General features: G+C 38.9%; 1 protein-coding gene across 1 annotated transcript in view; it reads left to right on the top strand.

The window, feature by feature from the left end:
- Positions 1 to 277: 277 nt before the first annotated feature.
- Positions 278 to 6,000, top strand: part of spz3 (Spaetzle domain-containing protein 3) — an 85,993-nt gene continuing 80,270 nt past the window's right edge. Inside the window, exon 1 of the mRNA XM_065236642.1 lies at positions 278 to 1,047. The gene's annotated coding sequence lies outside the window, so the exon portion shown is untranslated. The remainder of the gene's footprint in view (positions 1,048 to 6,000) is intronic.

Raw genomic sequence — 6,000 nt, 5'->3', positions numbered from 1 at the left:
ACACGTCATTTGCGAAATCAACCGCGCACACGGACCTGAACTGAACTCATATCTCGTCGCGAGTCCGTTCGCGTGTTCAGTTCGTTCCGTCCGCTGGTAGTGTCAACACGCTTTCTCAGCCCCGTCGTCGAGTAGTGTGTTGTGTGTGTGATTAGCGGTCCTCCCCCACACACGGTGCGTGATCTGTTTCCTGGCTGTAGCCTGTTTTCCTGTTTTTATAGTAGAGAACGAACGGGTTGATTTGGTAGATTATAGTAGACATGTGAGAATACTATCCGTCGAGAGTGCTAATTTCGCAACCGAAGTCAATCTTTTGACTAATTCGTACTTGAAGTTCAATGTCGTTATCAACGGCTTTCGCGTCGTCGTCGTCGCCGCCGTCCTAGTCGCCTCCGTTGGTGTTTTGCTCGTGTGGTTGTGCTTTCAGTTAGAGCTACCCATTATCGACTGTGTTCGCGGTCCGGTTGATGAGAAGCTGCTTTTTTCGGAGGAGAATAGTAGCAACAGCAGCAGCGGCAGTAGCAGTAGTGGTGATGTTTTAGTGCTACCATTGAGATGGAAATGCAAATAACAGCAGTCCGGAGAGGTTAACTGCCGCTAGACAGAAAAAGCGCGCAATTTGGTGCAATTAGGCGACTCGAAGTGATGCAATCTAACGCGGATCGGATCGGTCGATGCTTGAGAAGATAACAGCGAGCGTCTCGAGCGTCGTCGTCGTCGTCGTCGGTGGGAGCGTAGACAAGCGTGAGGGTCGAAGCTATTGACTTACAGGTTCTTCCCAGGCTCCCCGCTTCTGTTTGAGTTGATCCATCGGTTTTTGTTTGGTGCTTCGATTTTTTTTTTCGGCTGCTGTGAATTTTCGGTGTGTGACATTGAGGAGAATTGTGTACCAGAAGCTTTTGACGGTCGAGCGAGATAGTGTTTGGTTTGGTGACGGTGGGAAACGAACTGAGCTGAAGAAGAAAAGGAGAAAAATAAATAAATAAAATAAATAACAACCCGTGGATGACGCTTGCAGAGTGTTACAGTTTGGTTTATGATTCACCGGTTTTGAACTGATTGATCTTCGTGACATTTATTTTCCATACTATGCTGGCTTCGTACCTACTCCTGGTTCATCGGCACAGTTCAAGGATTGTTGTTTTCTAGAGTTGCTTTGGCAAATTTGGAGAGCATTTTCAGCTGATCGTAATTGATACTACATGCTTCACTATTTCTAATCGTCATCTTTGGAATACCCTTTGAATGGTTTCCTGTCCACCAGCTATTAGTTAATGGAAGGGCTTAACATAAGGATTAATGATGAATTCAAGCATACAGGAGTTCAAGAAATGCTCTAAAATTTTCTCAAAATCCCAGCAATATCAAATATTTTGGGAGAAAAAGATTGGATACGTAAAGGTTAATGAGAATCAACCAAACAGATATTGAAAAATACACTCCCATACACAAATCATTCAAAAGTTTAGTTGAACTACTTCAACCATTCGTCACTTGGTGACTACCTAGGTATCCTTCAAAGTCAACATTGTTTCATTCCATCAAAACGAGATCGCCTTTCATTTTCACCCGCCACCGCCGTCAACAGCGCTGAACAATAAAGCCATGTCAACGAGTTGCTGAATGTGTTCTCCTCGTCAAAATATTAGCCTTGAATTTGTTTATTTTAAGGATCGACAATATCTTGCATACATAATATCATCTATTGCCGCAGTCAACTCGAAACTCGGCGGTGGTTTGTTTAGATTGTTAGATGGCAATCACTCGATCCTAGGTACTAACGTGCAAAAGTTCTCAACTCAGTTCAGCGCTGGTTCCGCTACTTAACCTTTCGTCGAGTGCGGGCGCCGGGTGAAACTAGTCCTGAATCACGTTTTAGCGCACTTCACTGTACAAGAGTGGTGCTGAAAAACCAGAGCAAGCATGCAGTAGATTCCAATTAAGTCTCACACAAAATTGTACACAGCCCGCATCTGACTGCTGAGAACAAAGCGGTGTTCCTATACCTGTGACTATTTGTGCACCTCGATGAGGTCTCCTATGGTCAAAGGCGACCAACAATGTATGCGAACACTATGGACTAGTGATAAATCTTCTTTGGCCGCTACGGGTCACACGCCATCATTGATTGCCTGCAATAACCAATAACGTGAGGAAGGAGACGGAGGGAGAACAGATTCAGAGCAGACAGAAATCCTTTCCAGATAAGGAATGTATTGTAGATGGTAATTAAGAAGATAAATCACGTTCGTGTTTGACAGCTTCTCAGGCTTTGAGGGGCACGTGAAGGATTGAAACGTACAACGGCTACTGGTGAACATGAGTTAACTGTGGTCTCGAATGGGTCAGCCGGCTCTGACCGTAAAGGTGTAAAGGTCCTAAGTGTGATTTATGTTGGACAGACTTTAAGATTCGAGGCATATTTTTATCAATTGGTTTATTTGTTAAGGCTCAAATTATCACAAGGACTTTACGGAGCCGAGAACCAGTAAACAATTGTATAATTACAATAAAATGATAAAAGTATTAATGAGAAACATAGTTTATGAGTTCTTCTTACTCTTCCTGGGAGGAGACTTGAGCTTAGCTTCCGCGTTCTGTCGCTTAGCCTCCTATTCATTCTTTATCAGCTCTTCCTTTGTAAAGTCCACTATACTGAATTTATAGTAGTAAAGGGGGGAATTCGATAAAAACACAGTTGTAAATTTTTAACAATTATACCAACTAACTTTAAATTTTCAGGTTCATTAGAGAGTACTGAGCAAGTAAAACACAAGCTGAAGATTGCATTAGGTCCTAAGTAACATTGATCGATTCTTTTCGTCGACTTTCTCTTTCGTGAATAACATGATCACATAACCGTTTCTTGTTGTGTTTGTCGTATTAGATGCTAGATGAAATCTTATTTTATCGATTTGTGTGCTGAGAATACCTGGGCATGTCTTGAGATGGTTGTGGGGAAACAAAGCGAAAGTCGACGAAGAAAATCTGTCAATGTTACTAAGGACCTAATGCAATGTTCAGCTTGATATGTCTTGATGCAAATAGGAGCTTTGACTAAGGTTCTAATCAATAAAACAAAATGTTGTCTTACACATTTTGTACAGTGGCGTAAAACTACACGGCGCCAATTTGTACTTATCTAATCTATTCCTTGTTTAATTTATTAACTGATTACGAATCTTTAAAGTGTGTTCGAAAATATTGTTTTTGTTTGGCGTTGAGTTTTCATTTGAGTTGAAGGGTTAACATTTTTAAATCAAAATGTGCTGAAATTTTGAAGTGTAATTTGTGACCAACTGCACAAAATTTTGATTTATTATATTTGGAAAAAATTTCAGTTTGATTCCATGAGCCAATAGCAACAATGTCGCAATAATTTCCTTGCATAACTGCAGATTTCAATATAATGAGAGAGAGAAGGATTAGTAATTTCCATTTAATTCCACTACCTTATTTGCTTATCCTTGACTATTTGTACAAGACAGTGAAGAAGTCTGCACATTGTAGACGAAATACGCGTATCTGTCAAGGATAAGCAAATAACGTAGTGGAATAAGCAAATAAGGTTGTGGAATTAAATGGAAATTTCTAATCCTTCTCTCTCTCATTATACAGGTATTTCACTAAGGCGCCCACATTCATCAGGATGCAGATTTCAAATTTGAGACTGTACACAATTTGTTAGACAGTATGTTGTTCTCATGACAATTACTCGAGATAAAGCACTTTGCAGACCTTTAAAAAAAATGCATGTATACGTTGTAAGCTAAACAATTTTCACTGAAAATTTCAAGGTATTTGATATACCTAATAGGTAAAAAGTGACAACTGTTTACATGTGCGCCACTTTTATCGGATACATCCTTGCACCATTTTTGAATTTTTAAATATAATCATATAATAACATATAATATATTTCATAAACCCGTGACCCACCAAAATTGAATAGACATATTGTAAGACCAATATGACCCTAAAATGTCAATAATTGGTCTTCAAACTACATGATTGTCTGACACTCAAACTCAAAATGACATTGAAACGGCTTGATAACGAGAAATATGGCACCCAAAATAGTACAAATGTGTTATTATGGCCCGGGGAACCCCAAAAAAAGTCCAATATGTTGAAAATAACCTAAAATTTTCAGACTAGCTAAAATATTTGAAAATTACCTAAGAATATAAAAAAAAAACAGAAAATGTCAAAAATGGTCGAAATGATCTAGAATTTCCAAACTAACATTAAAATTCCGAAATGTTCAAAAACACTTAAGGGTCATTCCAGCTCAAGTGGGTACACCATTTTTAAAAGATGTTGGCCAAAACGCTTATTTTGGCATTCTTAACAAATGCCTTTTTTTTTTTATTTTGCTCTAAGGTGCCTAGATCCTTCTGGGCTACAACACTGAATTTTCAAAATTTTTAAAAATTTAACTGTTAGAAGAGATTACTCCACAACCAAATAAGTTCTTTTATGATCACGAGGAACGCATTTTCCACTTCTGAAAAATTTGTGGAAATAGGCGATTTTTTGAAAATTTGGATACCTGCCGGTAATCAGCCTGCTTACTGTAGTTACTATATCAAAAATAAAATGTGGGTACATCTATAAGAATCAATATTAAAAAACCTTCAAATTGCCGTTCTAAGATCACGAATAGCTTATTTGGTTGTATAGTTATCTCTTCTGAAAGATGAAATTTTTAAAAATCTCGAAACTCCAGGGTTGTAGCCGACAAGGATCTAGGCACTTCAGAGAAAAATCAAAAAAGTTGTTTGTTCAGAATGCCAAAATAAGCGTTTTGGCCAAGTTTGGCTCAAATAGGTGACATCGACCACAGGTGGTGTACCCACTTGAACTGGAATGAGAATCAGAGAATTTCAAAACATCAAAAACGTCAAAAAAGACCAAACATGAAGAAATATAACAAAATGTTCTAGACTTTTCAAACTTGCTTCAAAATGCCATAATGGCCATATAATCACGAAAATAGTTTGACCAGTCCTTTTATTCAAATCTCTGAATATTTGCGGCCCACCGGAAGGCAGCCCACGACCCACCGGCGGGTCGCGTCCCATATATTGAGAAACGCTACCCTAAGTTACAAAATGGAACCAATCTTTCCAATTCGGAAATAGTGCAGAAAGTAAATTTTATCAAAACATTCTACTACCAAGGACCACCCGCATTATCAAAGAAACCCCGTTTTACGGTAGTTGAAAGAAGGCGGCTGCTGCTGCAGAGTATCGCTTGTTTCCTCTCTACTGTTCTTCTCGGAATCCGGACACGTTACATCCACCTTCACCACCTCTTCTTCCAACACCTCAAGCGTCCTGTGCGTTTTTGACGCTTGGCAATGCAGCTCCAGTCACTATACCAGCGTAAAAACTGGTATAGGGTAGAGCGCTACTTCGTCGTAATCGTCCATTTCCGTTCTATCGATCAGAAAAGATCAATAATATCAATGATTTCACCGTGCACAAATCAATAATAGGTTTGTTCCGATGCGAAAGTTCATTAGCTACAACATAAATCCTGTTAGAGCGCATTGTATGAATATTTACACTGAGAACAAAACAAAAGAAGCGCTCCTAGCGAATCCGTAGGACGAAGAAAATCTAATGGCGTTTCAATGCGTTAGGACGGAATTGAAACTCGTAGAACGAATTTAGAATCAATAAGCAGTATTAAATTTTAATCAATATCTCAACAATTGGTGACTCTTTATCAAATCCAACGGTACGTATGGAAAGGTGAATAAATTTAGAAGTAATTTTTGACAGAAATATTCCATTTTTTGTTTAAACTCGTTCAGAAAAGAGAGGTAAAGTGCGGGTTGTGCTTAGTAGGACGGAAATTAGATTGAAACCCCTACTGCTCTATTCTTTATTAAGCACGCCAAATGACCCGCCTTCTCCGATTTGCATGAAACTATGATAAATTGTTTCTTATGGGAAAGATTCACATTTTTGCTTTAATTCGACCATTACGGAT

The sequence above is a fragment of the Ochlerotatus camptorhynchus genome, unplaced genomic scaffold, assembly GCF_037179485.1.
Source record: "Ochlerotatus camptorhynchus isolate MF236.1 unplaced genomic scaffold, CSIRO-AGI_Acam_v1.1 ptg000559l, whole genome shotgun sequence".
Taxonomy (NCBI): domain Eukaryota; kingdom Metazoa; phylum Arthropoda; class Insecta; order Diptera; family Culicidae; genus Ochlerotatus; species Ochlerotatus camptorhynchus.
Note: the sequence above shows the minus strand (reverse complement) of the source record. Positions and strands in the feature narration are given on the sequence as shown.